Genomic DNA, 16,741 nt, shown 5'->3' on the forward strand with positions numbered 1-16,741 from the left:
CTATTCTTTTGTTTCTGTCTTTCCACCTTAAGTTTCTTGTTTTAAATCTCTACATTTTTATCATTCTCAGCTTTTTGTGTTCTAATACTTGCAACATTCACCTAATGCAAGTGAGGTATGACATGGAAAAGACTGAAAGATTGAAATCCAAACTGCAACCTGTCAAACAGTCCTGGATTTAGATTTTGAACAAACTGAAGATGACAGAGATGGAGCCAGTTGTGAGGTAGCTGTATGGAAAGGCCAAGATTGTGACTTTATCAATTTAGCCACAGCTTCAAACCATTTAAAGCCAGAAATAGTTATTTGAATCAGATTCCTCTTTCAAGAACAAAATATGCAGTATGCATTTAACTTTGTGATTACATTTTATGTATATTTTTGAAAAATGCAATAGATGCTTAACATTACTGGGTCACTTATGATTGGACTGTGCAGAGTTTATCACACCAATTGATGTAGCATGCTTTTTACATACAACGCAATTCAAAAAATAAAAAGAATACCAAAAAATAAAAGCTTATTACAGTGAAACCTCCTCAAAATTCAAACATAAATCACATTATATCTAAAAGCTTCAACAACATCCAGCAAGTATATTTTATCTTGTATGAGGAATTTAAAACCTGTTTGACAGCCTGACAAAGATTCAGCCAGCTTATCAAAAGCATAGCCAGCTGAAAAATCCAGCTACAACTGTAAGAGCAAAGAAGCTTTTAATGATCAATGTCAGAATGTTGAATATGGGAACAAAAGATTGACAGAAAAGTAGAGTGAATCTGACATAAAACAACAAGCAAGAGTTAAAGAATGTTTGAGAGAGGGGAAAGAGATAGCATGAAGAAAGACATTTAGTGTGGCTGTGGAGTACAAATGCTCACCATGGAAACGAGTAAGCTTCTTTATATCAATAAATTTAAAAGCTTTAATTCTACTGGAGTAATGTAACCTTTCAATTTCCAACTCAACAAACTCAAACGTTAATTAAACAACCTATTAATTTGGATCTTCTAAACAAGAATGAACAGAGGTTCCATAATTAACATTTTCTCTTTTTTCAAATTTATGTGTACCTACCTACATATGTAACAAACATTGACTATTTACACAATTTAAACCTTTAAAAAGGCCAAGAAAAATAACAAACAAGCATTATTTATGTAGTTACAGAGCACCATACAAAACTGCAGTAACTAAGTCAATATATCAGTATCTTAAATTTAAACACTCCCTGCATCTGAATAATCCATCACAAATTAAAAGTAAACATATATGGTAATAAATAAAAACAAACAATAAATTGTTTAGTAAAAAAGTGGATGAAGAAGTCTGAAAAAATGCAATGAGCAGGATTCACAGCAAAAAATAGATTGGAGTATAATCAAAAATAATTCCCTGGCATTTTATAAAACAAGTACCCATAAAGAGGGTCCTTTGGCGATATAAGGGGTCAAGAGTCACGATCTTAAGTTTTCCTGTACAATACCAAGTCAATGAGACATCATGATCAGCTTTTGATGTTCTAAATCTACAGTATTCAATTTTATACACTATTTTTACTCTTTTGAGCAGAGGATGCACAAAGGCACTTCAAAACATATTCTGTATTTTATAATTACAGCTTTTTTTTACTCTATGATAGTTCATCTCCTGTACTTTTCCTTACAGAGAAAAATGAAAATATAGAGTTGCTCTTTCTTCCTGTACCTAGCTTCCCGCTCTCTAATTTAGAAGTATCCAAACTTTTTGTCTTAGTAGGCTACTTAGCTGCGTATCACGAAGCCTCGTGGGCCACATATAAACAACTGCAATCCAAAACACCAAATTCAGGGAATACTTAACAGTTGAGAGAAAATTGCATTTTTTTTTAAAAAGAGACCCTACAGGAGTATTTTCTTTTATTTAATGTCTTGTGTCCTTTCTCAACATGTTGCTGGAAGAATTTCTCAGTCATTCATAGTCATTGCTTCTTTTAGGCAACAGGCTTGCCATTCTACATTCTCTTATGCTATAACTATATCATAAAATGTAATAAACAAATTTACATTTTCATCCTGTTATGTACTTACCAATCTTCTCAAAATAATTTTATACCTTAAAATTGATGTGCTGCCTGACAAGTGCCTGGCTGGTTCTGCTCCACCTCCCGATTTGCTGCTGCAATCTGCTCTCCCTTCCCATTTACATCCCCACCTCATCTGCTGTCCCTCCAAATGTACTGGCTTCAATCTGCTGTCCTTCTCTGATCTATTCTTCCCGGTGTGCTACACTCACCTCTCAATCTCATCACACTCAGGGAACATCTTGTAAGAGCACAAACAAATTAGTCAGCTAGCACAAAGAGTAGATGCAATGTTACCAAGTAATTATAGATATAATGATTGGAATTTTTGGCACTTTTTGGAGAATATGTTGTGTGAAATAAACATGGCTTGTGCATAGAATTCTGAGTTCATTTCTATGTATACTTTTGGCTTTTGGGGGTTGGCATAATGACAAGGGAAATGTAGACTTCTGTTTTATGAAAGAATTTGGCACAAGTCTTTGACAGTGAGGGAATTTGTACGGGCATGGTGGAGAATAGGCAGCTGTGAGGTGACCTTATTGGTGAGTGAACTTTTTATTTATTGAAAGCACTGGACAATCAATTGAGCCCTCCTTTCTCTGGCTCTTGCCTGTCCTGTCCCATGCCTTCTGCTGCCTGTATACCCTCCTCGTGCAGTGGGGAGGGAGGTCCTTCCACCCCCACTTCATCATCATTGCCTTCAGCTTCCAGAAGCAGCAAACTTTTTTCATGGTGACAGTATGCAGAATGCAACTAGCTCCAATGATTCTTGAGACTCTTACTGGACTATATTTCAGAGTTCCATCAGATTTATCCGTGTACCTAAAATAGGATGTCAGAATTCCTACAGCTTACTCTATCACTACTTCTTGTAGTGGCTTCGGTCTCATTATATCTGTTATTCCCCTCTGTTTGTTGAAGTCTTACTGGAGTCATCAGCCATGACTGCAGGGGAAAGCTCTAAAGACTAATCACACATCTGGATAGATGGCTCCTAGTTAGGAGGGCTGGTATGGTGGATTGTCACATGATGAAAGTGTCCTGGCGGTTTCCTCGGTATTGCATGCAGAATAAGGTGATTGGTGTCGCATACCAGCTGGATGCTAATAGAATGAAAACCTTTCCAATTCATGAAATTGAGGGGTTGTTATATGGGGCTTTGAGTGCTACATGTCTTCCATCAATTGAGGTGAGAGTGACTGCCCTTGACATCAAGGCAGCATTTGACCGAGTGTGACACCAAGTAGCCCTAGTAAAACTGAGGTCAATGGGAATCAGGGGAAAAACTCTCCAGTGGCTGGAGTCGTACCTAGCACAAAGGAAGATGTTGGTAGTGGTTGTTGGAGGCCAATCATCTCAGCCCCAGGACAGTGCTGCAGGAGTTCCTCAGGGCAGTATCCTAGGCCCAACCATCTTCAGCTGCTTCATCAATGACCTCTCCATTATAAGGTCAGAAATGGGGATGTTCGCTGACGATTGCACAGTGTTCAGTTCCATTCGCAACCCCTCAAATAATGAAGCAGTCCGTGCCCGCATGCAGCAAGACCTGGACAACATCCAGGCTTGGGCTGATAAGTGGCAAGTAACATTTGCGCCAGACAAGTGCCAGACAATGACCATCTCCAACAAGAGAGAGTCTAACCACCTCCCCTTGACATTCAAAGGCATTACCATCACCAAATCCCCCACCATCAACATCGTAAGGGTCACCATTGACCAGAAACTTAACTGGACCAGTAACATAAATACTGTGGCTACAAGAGCAGGTCAGAGGCTGGGTATTCTGCGGCGAGTGACTCATCTCCTGATTCCCCAAAGCCTTTCCACCATCTACAAGGCACAAGTCAGGAGTGTGATGAAATACTCTCCACTTGCTTGGATGAGTGCAGCTCCAACAACACTCAAGAAGCTCAACGCTATCATGGACAAAGCAGCCCGCTTGATTGCCACCCCATCCACCACCCTAAACATTCACTCCCTTCACCACCGCCGCACAGTGGCTGCAGTGTGTACTATCTACAGGATGCACTGCAGCACCTCCCAAACCCGTGACCTCTACCACCTAGAAGGACAAGAGCAGCAGGCACATGGGAACAACACCACCTGCACATTCCCCTCCAAGTCACACACCATCCTGACTTGGAAATATATCGCTGTTCCTTCATTGTCGCTGGGTCAAAATCCTGAAACTCCCTACCTAACAGCACTGTGGGAGAAACTTCACCACACGGATTGCAGCGGTTCAAGAAGGCGGCTCACCACCACCTTCTCAAGGATGAGCAATAAATGCTGGCCTTGCCAGCGACGCCCACATCCCATGAACGAATAAAAAAGAAATTGCTCCCTGCACCTGTGGGAACCCTTCCAGAACTGGATAGCTCTCGCTCTCTGTCCGCTTTCGTTGGGAAGGGTATGAATTGTGCAGCACTTCTGAATAGAACATCAATGACATTCTTGATGCAGTGGTTAAGCAGCTGCCTGATTAATGTGGCAAAACTCACCTGATACTGCCTGGAAGGATCCAGAACCACAGAAATTCAAGACAATGGTGACCTTGACGGGTACAGACAATGCTGTTCTTCTGGTGGAAATGAGCTACCGGTGTTCTGCCAGCAGTTAGACTTTTTCCCCAACAACTTCTGAGGGGGAACAACAGTTGTACAAGAAATGCCTTAAGTCAGGCTGAATGCTGGGAAAGGAAAGGGCTAACACTAATTAAACCATGAACGGTTATACAAACAAAACATTCCTTACCAGGGATAGAAAACAAGCCATTACGACCACAGGCCCACAGATGACTAGGAGGACATAGAGATGCCCTGCCTTAACTGAACCTCTTTTGTTAGCAAGGACCTGAGAAGCTAGGGAGTAGATGAACAACCTGGCATGAATGGGTGCCAGTGTTTTATTGATTTGGAGGTTGTCAAAGGTATCAACCGGGCTGTGTGAGGTGATTGACTCCAGAAGGGCTGAATTCTTTTAATGTGTGTCACTCAGACTAGTCAATAGAACTGAGGAGGATTCTTTGGAAATTAAAGATAGTGGGCTGAACTTTGAGGGAACAGGACACTGACACCCTGAAAACGGTGAGGAATCACTTACCACCCCATTCCCGCTGTCACTGTGGCTGCAGCGATCCTCCCCGGGCCTATCATTGGGCAGCTGGTGCAGCCCCCATCCTTCCCTGAGTCAGGTGCTGGCCCATTTGAAATGGGGTCCTATGACATACACAAAACCTCGAATGCCATTTTAGGAGAGTACTGTGTGGAGAGGTGCTGCACTGCGCACACTCTGTCCAGTATCAGCTGGCAGTCCAGTCGGAGAAGATCCCACAGGTAAGCCTGTGTTCATTTTTGTGGGGCTGGGAGGAGCAGCCTCCAAAACCATAGCTCTAACAATTCCATCCACATCCAATAAGGTATTGATAATGTTATCATTAATGTCAACATTTCTCATGGCGAACCTTGAAAGATGTTCTTCTGAACTTTCTAGAACATATACAGCATTCTTTATTTTTGGCCGTAAGCCAATTTTTAGACATTAAAACAATTTTACAAATGTTCACCACTATGAGGGAACTGCATTATGCCAAACTCCACCTCCACTCCAAGTGCAACAGGCTTCTGAAATGGATCCCTTTGTCTATGACCGGTACAAAACAACAGGAATAGAATCTCACACGCACATTCTCCTAATACAATTAGGTATCAGGGCTCTCACTGCCTATTCAATTAAAAGCCCCAGACACGCTAAGTGTAATGATCTTTAAGGTATACTGTTATCTGTCACTCCAAGTTTCACTAAGAGGCTTTAGTCAAATAGCTGATGTGGTTCTGAAGATTACCATTTTCTTGCCAATTATGTAAGGTTATCTCTATCAGTTCCCTCATGACTCAGCTTTAGTACATAAAAGCTTTCTGGATGATGGCAGACTGACATATGTTTCACTGTTCCTTTCCTGTATTTTTATAGTGTAGGATACACTATAAAAACTGGAATTGAGATTTGACTCACTAATTGGTTTCTAATTATCAATAACATCAAGACCAGATTAATGCATGCTTAATCCAAATGTAATTTTGATCCAATCAAATAATTCCTCAGCAATTAGCTTCCAGTACTCAAACATAGTGCCAAAAATGTATTTTCACTCTCTTCATTATTTGTAGCAAAATCTGGAGATCATGGTTCCTCTTATAACATTGATGGTTTCCATATTAAGTTTAAAAAGTGCCCATGAGTTTTTTAAACATGTCATTGCACTGGGCCAGAGTTACATGAAGCCCAAGATGTGTAAGACGACTTACTAAAGATAGTTTCACACCTCCTAGCTTCAGTGCATCCAGGAGTCAGATCAGGACCTGACTCCCAAGTTATACTGGTGCTTTGGCGTCAATGAAAGCCAATATAAAGGGAAGCCAATGGAAAGGATTCTAGTTATGCAGTTGTTGCAGTGTTGTGCAGCTAGCACCATCAGCCTGTTAATGAACAGAACCATATTGATATTGGGAAGTAGAGAGATCAGATCAGACTTAGTTATGTTAGCACCTGGATTTCATTTTGGAGGGTGTTTTCTACACCTGGCATCAATGATGGCAAAACAGCAATAGATTTTCTGAAGCTGCAATGGTTACAAAGAAGAAATTTATGAGATCAAACTACCTGGAGTAAGGCAAGCTTTTAATGACTAGTTAAATTTCACAATGCAAGAAGTCAATTTAGCATTTAATTGTTGAAATCAGGTTCCAAAAATAAATTGAAAATGAAAGATTCACACAATGCGGCGAGTGACTCACCTCCTGACTCCCCAAAGCCTTTCCACCATCTACAAGGCACAAGTCAGGAGTGTGATGGAATACTCTCCACTTGCTTGGATGAGTGCAGCTCCAACAACACTCAAGAAGCTCGACACCATCCAGGACAAAGCAGCCTGCTTGATTGGCACCCCATCTACCACCCTAAACATTCACTCCCTTCACCACCGACGCACAGTGGCTGCAGTGTGTACCATCCACAGGATGCACTGCCGCAACGCGCCAAGGCTTCTTCGACTGCACCTCCCAAACCCGCGACCTCTACCACTTAGAAGGACAAGAGCAGCAGGTACATTGGAACAACACCACCTGCACGTTCCCCTCCAAGTCACTCACCATCCCGACGTGGAAATATATCGCTGTTCCTTCATCGTTGCTTGGTCAAAATCCTGGAACTCCCTACCTAACAGCAATGTGGGAGAACCTTCACCACACGGACTGCAGCGGTTCAAGAAGGCGGCTCACCACCACCTTCTCAAGGGCAATTAGGGATGGGCAATAAATGCCGGCCTCGCCAGCGACGCCCACATCCCATGAACGAATAAAAAAAAAATGAATGCTTGAAATGCTCATAACTTACTTACTTGTTTGATGTCAAACCACTAGAAGTACACTATTGCTGTGATGACATCGCATCCATTGCCAATTTTGTTCTGTGCTGTTTTGTTGAACAGTCAAGCAATACCAATTATTGGGTCTATTTTATTAATTTTTCACCCTCTTTAGCTTCCCTGTGTCCCACACTACGCCTTGGTGAAGAAGGCATGTATGTTTGCATTCCCCATGCCAAAAATGTTTGTGCTTTAAAGGCAACACTGCAATTCTAGCTAATATAGTGTCCTCGTGGCATGTGAATGACATTTCAATGCTGAAAACAAAACATTTTGCTACCCTGAATATGTATTTTTTATGAGAATATATGGGAAACATTATATTACCATGTCATACCAACTTTGTTACACAGGCTAGTGATAACAGAATTTTCCATTTATATTCATGTAAAGGACAATACAGTACAGTTGGTGCAGCTAAGAGATAATAGACCATCGGTAAATGGCGAATATGAGTAGACTGCATTCCTGTTGTGAGCTCCTTATTTGTCGGCATTGTTCAGTCCACCATCATACAAATTCACTACTATAACAGTAGTAAATACAGCTCACTAAATGTTAGTGAAACAATATGAGTGATTTGTTCACCATGGTTTATTTGACTGTGATACAAACATTGTATTTGGGGCTGATTCTGCAATCCATCATTCCCCCTGGGGTGCAACGCTGACAGGGAATACATCTTGGGAAATTGTGGGTATGCAGCCTGTGATTTTCCGCCCGTTGATTTTAATGAATGAAAAATCGTGGGCCCCCTGTGATCATTGCTCTCTGCTGAAAATGAGCCACCCCTTTAATTTTTTGCTGTACAGTGGGGATGTCCAAAATGTGTGGGTCACATGCAGCTTCCAACACTGGCAATTAGCCTCTGATGCTCAAAGAACTATTCTTATTTTACTCCTATGACTAAACAGGACAAATTCACTGATTTATCATGTTTGAATTTTCTGGGTCTAAAGGGTTGCCTCACTGGTGAATCCATTCTAACTCACAATACCAAGATCTGACAGCATCAGCAATTTGAGATATATGTAAATTAATGGGAACATGGATTTAAACACTGGGAATTTTCTTGGGGCTTATCCCGATCAGTTGCTGTAATTTCGTCATAAACGCGTCTACATGTGTAAATGGGGTTTCTGCTGATCTCCCGCCAGCCTATCGGGAGAGCCCCCAATGAAATTCCCAACCAAACTTTACATGTGGCCTCCGAGGCTCTAAGGTACGTACTTATATGGCCCATGAAGATGAAAACTGGGAAAGAGCTAGTCTATAACTTTTAATAATTAACTGTATTGTGCCAAACACCTGCTATGGTCAGTTACAAAAAGAAAACACTGTTTGCCAATCTCTCTGATAATTCATCCCTGTTTTAAAGCACCGGCTTAGATTTTTATCTTTGATATGTTGCTTGTAATCAATAGCATCACACAAATTTCAAAAGGTAATACTTTGGATTGGACGCATCCTCGGGTAAATCACAGCTTACACTGCAGATGATGATTTAGAACAGGTAATAATCTCCTAGCAGCATGTGACCTCCCATAACAGGCGACAGCTGTAGAGAATTGCTAGCTAGGTAAACCGACTCAGCAACTTAGCTAAAAAGAACGCACAGTGAAATTGGCAGCAACTGACATCCAGACAGCAGCCGAAAGTGTAAATAATTTAAAAATAATTATTTCCCCTATTTTGCTCACCATTCCAATCCACCCCTCCCTCATGGACCACTCTGTGTTCAAAATGACAGGTATATGCCCTACTCCAAAGCTTTGGCTAGTGCCATTCTGTGACTAGCCACTGAGATGAGTGTGAATGTGCTCCAAGTCAATTCAAATACACATGGTAGGGTAGAAATTATGATGATCGACTAGCAACCCAGAAGTTGTGAGTTCACAATCCTACCATGACAAGTTATGAAATAGATTTCAATAAATCAGGTAGTTTGTGAGCTAGCACCCAAAACATTATCATGAAAATTACCAGATTGTTGTAAAAACCCAACTGGTCACTACTCTTCTTCAGGAAAGGGAACCTGCCACCTCTACCCAGTCTAGCCTACATGTTTTATGAGAACATAAGGAATGGGAGCAGGAGTAGGCCATACGGCCTCTCAAGCCTGCTCTGCGATTCAGTAAGATCAAGGTTGATCTTTGGCCTCAACTCCACTTTCACGCCCAATCCCCATATCCCTTGATTCCCCCAGAGTCCAAAAATCTATCTATCTCAGTCTTGAATATACTCAACGACTCAGCATCCACAGCCGTCTGAGGTAGAGTATTCCAAAGATTCACAACCCTCTGGATGAAGAAATTCCTCCTCATCTCAGTCTTAAATAGCCTACCCCTTATCCTGAGACTATGCTCCCTAGTTCTAGACTCACCAGCCAGGAGAAACAACCTCTCAGTATCTACCCTGTCAAGCCCCCTCAGAATCTTATATGTTTCAATGAGATCACCTCTCATTCTCTTAAACTCGAGAGAGGATAGGCCCATTCTACTTAATCTCTCTTCATAAGACAACCCTCTCATCCCAGGAATCAATCTAGTGAATCTTCGTTGCTCCACCTCTAAGGCAAGTATATCCATCCTTAGATAAGGAGACCAAAACTGTACGCAGTACTCCAGGCGTGATCTCAAAGCCCTGTACAATTGTAGCAAGACTTCCTTACTCTTGTACTCCAACTCCCTTGCAATAAAGACCGACATGCCATTTGCCTTTCTAATTGCTTGCTGTACCTGCATGCTAACTTTCTGTGCTAACTGGCCTGTAGTTCCCTGTTTCCTCTCTCCCTCCTTTCTTGAATAGCGGTGTTACATTTGCTACCTTCCAATCCGCTGGGACTGTTCTAGAATCCAGAGAATTTTGGAAGATCACAACCAATGCATCCACTATCTCTGCAGCCACCCCTTTTAGAACCCCAGGATGTAGGCCATCAGGTCCAGGGGATTTGTCGGCTTTTAGTCCCATTAGTTTGTTCAGTGCTTTTTCTCTACTGATATTAGTTGTTTTAAGTTCCTCACTCTCATTTGCTCCTTGGTTCCCCACTATTTTTGGTCTGCTTTTTGTGTCTTCTACTGTGAAGGCAGATTTCAAAATATTTGTTTAATGTCTCTGCCATTTCCTTATTCCTTTATGGTTGACGCTTCATGCCCTCAGAGGTGGTTTAGTATGCCACTCAGACGTCAGGGTAATTAGGGATGGGGTTATAAATGTAACCTCGCCGGCATTACCCACATCCTGCGAACAAATTTTTAAAAAAGAGATCAACCACGTCCCACCATTTTGTGACACATGTAACCTGCTGGCCACACAAAGTGTAGACAAACCTTTGGGCTGGGTTTTGTTCCAAGACGACTTCCCACCGGAGGAGGATTGGGGTGTGATTTCAGCCCACTTCCCCAAACTTGACCCTCTCCTGGTGGTTGCTGAGGTTGGCGATATTTGAGGCGGAAGGGAAATTAGGAAAATTAGACAGTTTCTCTGGCATCCTGAGGATGTGAAAGACACTATATAAATGCAAGTTCTTTCTTTTTTGTACCGTTAACAGCAACTTCCTAATTCTAGATGCTTCAATTTGTACTTGTATTGCATTTATAATCAACTATAACAATTTAGACAGGGATATATTTGCGAGCACAGAAGCTGCTCTCAATAATTTATCTAATAAGAGGTTACTCACAAAAGACTGCATTTACTGTATTCAAACCTCAGAATATGTAAGTACTCCTTGAAACAATTATGTGATTTATAGTCATCTGCAGCTGCTCCATACCAACTGAAACAAAACATTAAGTCATCCCATTTACAGCACACAGGAAGACAGCAACTGGGGAAATGCCAAATACATTACATACACAAAGATATAAAGAAAATGCAAAAGCTTCATATGCAGATTGAGATTGATAAACTAAGAATCAGACTTAGACATACATATCACTTCTTCAGAGATTTTTATCCTACCAATGAAGAGAAACACTGAGACTTTTACACATTCTGACAACTGGAGTGACATATGTGAATGATATGGTCAGACAGTAAATTATACCCAATGCAACTTTCATGTATGGCTTTGATCTGCTTCCACAGAGAATACTGCAGTAAAATTGGCACAAAACCAGATTCCAGAGTAGTGAGGATTTGACTCAAGTGTTTAAATTCCACAGAACACATATATTCTGGAAATGCTAATTAGAGTCAGTGGAAGCATCTATTCAAGACAGTACTCCTTACATTCCATATCCGTTCGAGACAATGAAGCGTGTTAACACATTTCCAGGGAGGAAACCAGGTATAATGTTGGAATGGCATCATTCATATAACCTCAACAGGGAAAGGGTAACTACCAGGGAAGCACACACATGGAAAGGCGGTTACCGGATTGACTGACAGCTCAACTGACCAATCCCAGACTGGGAGAGCTGGGAGAGGTTCAGCCATCAAATGGGGAATTTTAACTCTCCCTGATTGGCAAAAGAGCAGCGGGGGAACAGTTAAAAATGGAAAGGCCTCATTTCTTGCTCCATTCCCACCGATTCTTGATTTTAACACCGCTGGTTTTGGCGGCAGATGAAGCTCGCTCCGGACTCTGGCAGGAACCTTGTTAATAATTGCAAATCAGGGTCCCATGATGTACATGGTGCCCCAATGTTATTTTAACCCACTCCTGAGTTCAACATTATTCCTTACTATTGTATTCTATACTTCTAGATACAAAACCAAGTATTTCATTTGCCTTTGCTACAAATGTTGTATTAGTCTTCTGTTTCTCATCTACATGCTGCCCCTCAGTGACATCACCTGAAAACACGTCAGATTTCACATGTATGCTGACGACACCCAGCTCCACCTCACTACCACCTCCCTCGACCTCTCCACTGTCTCTCATTTGTTACATTGCTTGTCTGACATCCAGTACAATGAGCAAAAATTTCCTTCAACTAAATACTGGGAAGACCGAAGCCATTGTCTTTGGTCCTCGCCGCAAACTCCGTTCCCTAGCCACCGACTCTATCCCTCTCCTGGCCACTGTCTGAGGTTGAACCAGACCATTTGCAACGTTGGCGTCCTACTTGACCCTGAGATAAACTTCCGGCCACATATCCGCTCCATCACCAAGACCGCCTACTTCCACCTCTGTAACATTGCCAGTCTCCGCCTCTGCCACAGCTTATCTGCTGCTGAAACTCTCATCCATGCCTTTATTAGCTCCAGACTGGACTATTCCAAAGCTCTCCTGGCTGGCCTCCCATCTTCCACCCTCATCCAAAACTCTGCTGCCCGTATCCTAACTCGCACCAAGTCCTGTTCTCCCATCACCCCTGTGCTCGCTGACCTACATTGGCTCCCGGTCTGGGACTGCCTCGATTTTGAAATTTTCATCCTTGTTTTCAAATCCCCCCATGGCCTTGCCCCTCCCTATCTCTGTAACCTCCTCCAGCCCTATAACCCTCTGAGATCTCCACGCTCCTCCAATTCTTGCCTCCTGCACATCCCCGATTTTAATCACTCCACCATCGGCGGCCGTGCCTTCAGCTGCCTAGGCCCTAAGCTCTGGAATACCCTCCATAAACCTCCGCCTCTCTACTTCTCTCTCCTCCTTTAAGACACTCCTTAAAACCTACCTCTTTGACCAAGCTTTTGGTCACCTGTCCTAATACCTCCTTTTGTGGCTCAGTGTCAAATTTTGTTTGATAACACTCCTGTGAAGCGCCTTGGGACCTTTTACTACATTAAAGGCGCTATTTAAAGCAAGTTATTGTTGTCTTATGGATTCGGCGTCACCAGTATCTCCTGTAAGCAGACCCCACACCCATGACTAGTGATGACAAACCCCAAGAGACTCCAATTAGACCCGAAATTTATAGAAAAGGCAGATGGAATCCTTAGTATCTAGAGGCATAAAATACAATAGCAAAGAGTAATGATGAATTTGTATAAGATCTTAGATAATTTACAGTTGGAGTGTTCTGTACAGTATTGAGCATTGCATTATAGTTTGGTTATAAAAGCCGTAGAAAAGCTCTAGCATAGATTCATTCTAGACTCACTAGGATGTTGTCAGCGATGAGGAGTTACAGTTCTGAAAAGAGATTTGAGAAGTTACGATATTTTTCACTAGAGCTGAGAAGGTTAAGAGGTGGCCTGATAGAGGTCTTCAAGACTATGAAGGGTAAATAGTGATAGATTGTTTCCATTGGCTGGTGACATGGTAATCAGAGGGCACAAATTTAAGATAGTCACAAAAAGAATTAAAGGGATTAGGAAAAGGTTAGTTAGAATGAGCAGTTCGCTGCCACAAACTGTAGTTGAAGCAAGCCTGTAAATTATTTTAAATAGAAGCTCGAATAAGAGAAATATTAAAGGTTGTGGGGAGTAAGCAGAAGAGTGGGATTAGATCTGGTAGCTCATGTGGAAACATTGGCCTAGACTTGAAGAACCAAATGCCCTATTTCTGTGTTGTAACATTCTATGATTCTATATTCATCAGGGATATAATCTTAAAAGTAAGGTAATAGAATATTTAATTAGTTACCAAAAAATGTAGTAGGTGACATTTTCCTACAGCTCAATGCAGTGAAAAGCACAACACTTACACTGGCTGAAACCCAGCAATAGATAAATAATGTAACAAAGATTAAAAATTATCTTTAATATACTATTTTATTATTTTATCCTAAGGGTATTAGTGATAATTATATTGTTCTAGCAGTGTCACATTAACTGCACTGAAAATAAAAATGATAACAAACTGATGATTATCTATTAATGGTCAACATTAAATCCATAAAATAAACAGAATATTGTTCTTTACCAGTACATTCAGTAGGAGTTCTTACAATTGAACATAGCCCTCATTTGTGATACTCATGCCTTGGAAGTCTCCAAATTTCTGATCCCTCTTGCAATGCATCATCTCTGATGTGATACCCTATATCTAATGAGCACTTTTAAAAAAAAGAGTATTGTCATAAATTCCTAACATTTCAGGAGTAATCTTCTAAGCTTGGTGCTGCTGGCAAAGAACTTTGTCGGTAATGTGTATCAGAAATCTGGGGGCATACTGCATGTAATTTTGCAAACATTAAAGATTGCAAAATTGCAGCATGTGCCAAATTACTGATATGTGTTACCAGTTGGTGGGGTTTTCTGAATCATAACCTGAAGTCTGAAAATTACTCCCTCAGGTCAATTTGAATTATATTTCTCTCCTAGCCTCCCAAAAAAATCTTCTTGATAAAGATACATAAAGTTTGAACTGCAATACTGATTTAACTTCAGGTTCTCTTACTTGAAATGTGTTGGCCAAGTTTTCATCCTGCTGTAAATCAATATAAAGGGAAAGCAGCAGGTAGTGAAAGTAAGGTGAGACAGCAACAGAAAGAGCATAAAAGTAGAGGGGAGGACATGAAGAGTCAAAAATCACCCACTCAATCAATAAACAGACAAAGAAATGCATAAAGGGATTCCATAGGGACAAGAAAAAGATTGAGGAGTCAGCAAGAAAGATAAGGTAATGGGTAAACTTGATGATAAAGCAAACTTGACATAAAGGCAGCAAGAATTGATTTTTTAAAAATAGCAGAATAAATTGCTATCTACTTGACAGATATAGAAGAACCAGCTTTGAATTCAGCCCTGACTGATGGGAAGAAAATCTCTTCTCCTTGATAGTTATAAAGATCCTATGCAAAATGTATTTCTAGTGGGTGTGAATCCACAGCGCAGAATTGCTCACACTTTGGCACTAAACTGGCAATCGTCTTCTGACAGGTTGTAAGCACAATTGATGTAGGAAATAAAAATGTCACACTGATGCAGTTGAAGGATACTTAACACCAGGGTTAAGGCATATTGTTGAGGCGTAGCACAGGGAGCTTTACCTGGCATCTGAATTAGCCCAGACTTGTGCTTATTTCTTCAAAGTCAATTCATAAATGACAAGTTTGGGTTGTTTATATCCAACATTTGTCAGTTTTTTTTTGGCAGATTTGACTCCCATTTACCATTAGACAGGGTATTAGTTGATATGAGTTTGCAACCCATTTTTGACCAACAATTGTACTGCTGCTTCCTCAGAAGCCAGTTTGTCAGTCTCAACCTAGAAGTTTGAAGGACGGATCATCATCTGTAGGTCACTTCCAGTCTGATCAAGTAAGATGTGCCCGTGATGCTATGTCTAACTATGTCTCCTAAAAGACTTTGGTTGGATCATCATGCAGCCCAAACCAAGTCTGAGAGCCTGTGTGTGAAGAAGTTGGGGGTTAAATTGGGCTGTGTAGCGCCAGTGTTTTTCGGTGCTAAGTGGCCAACTAAGACTCAAAAATGGTGTCCAAAATGCGCGTGCACACTTCCAAAGGGAGGTGCGCAGGACACCGTCTTGTTAAAGGGGTTTGGATGCGCGCCTAACGACCACTGCCAGCATGCAGAGTAGCAAGATCATGATGCAAATCAGTATGCAACGCTGATTTGAAGCCACCGCTGCCATTTTGCAACTCCACACTCCAGCCAACATCTTATCTTAACCTCGCACAGCTGAACACGATGTTAAACGACATAATGAAGCCTCAACAGTGCTCTTTAAAGGGATCATGAAGTACTTACAGGTTAGTTGCTGGATTATTTCTTCTGGCTGCTGGTGCAATTTTACGCGCTTTTGGAGGTTTCCAATACTTGGCTAAAGTTTTTAGTATTCCACAGGGAGTGGTCTGGCTGGTCTTGCAGTACTTTTTGTGTCTTTTAAAATATTGTGCTGAGAAAAGTTGCTTCCAGGCATGAGTGGCCTAGCAGGGCTTCCTCTGGGAATTGAACATGAAGGGAGGCCATGCAGAGCAGGACAAGCTGCTAGAAGAGGGAGGAGGAGGGGGGGGAGCAAGGCACTCAGCAGGAGGCCATATCCACGGAGGGTCTTCAGGGAGCAATTCTCTTACCTCAACTTCAAGGAGGATCAGTGCATCAGACGTCTTCGGTTCACAAAAGAGGTAGTGACTGAAATCTATCGACTGCTGTCGCCATAACTGCAGCTTCAAAGCAGAGCAAGGACACCATTGCCTGTGGCTGTCAATGTGACCGTGGCTATTAATTTTTATGCCTCTGGCTCCTTTCACGCAGCTGCTGGAGGTATAAGCAACATCTCACAGTTTGCAGTGCACTGCAATATAAGGGAGGTCACTGAGGCTCTCTATACAATGAGAAACACATATATATCATTCCCTCTTGCCAGAGACAAGCAGGAGGAGTAAGCACAAAGT

The 16,741-nt window shown here is 41.6% G+C and overlaps 1 long non-coding RNA gene across 1 annotated transcript in view; it reads right to left on the reverse strand.

Moving 5' to 3' along the window:
• Window positions 1-16,166, reverse strand: part of LOC137334421 (uncharacterized) — a 55,754-nt gene extending 39,588 nt beyond the window's left edge. Inside the window, exon 1 of the long non-coding RNA XR_010966143.1 lies at window positions 16,095-16,166. This is a non-coding gene — a long non-coding RNA (uncharacterized lncRNA). The remainder of the gene's footprint in view (window positions 1-16,094) is intronic.
• Between the last annotated feature and the right edge of the window lie 575 nt (window positions 16,167-16,741).

This window comes from Heptranchias perlo, chromosome 17 (assembly GCF_035084215.1).
Source record: "Heptranchias perlo isolate sHepPer1 chromosome 17, sHepPer1.hap1, whole genome shotgun sequence".
In the NCBI taxonomy this organism is placed as follows: domain Eukaryota; kingdom Metazoa; phylum Chordata; class Chondrichthyes; order Hexanchiformes; family Hexanchidae; genus Heptranchias; species Heptranchias perlo.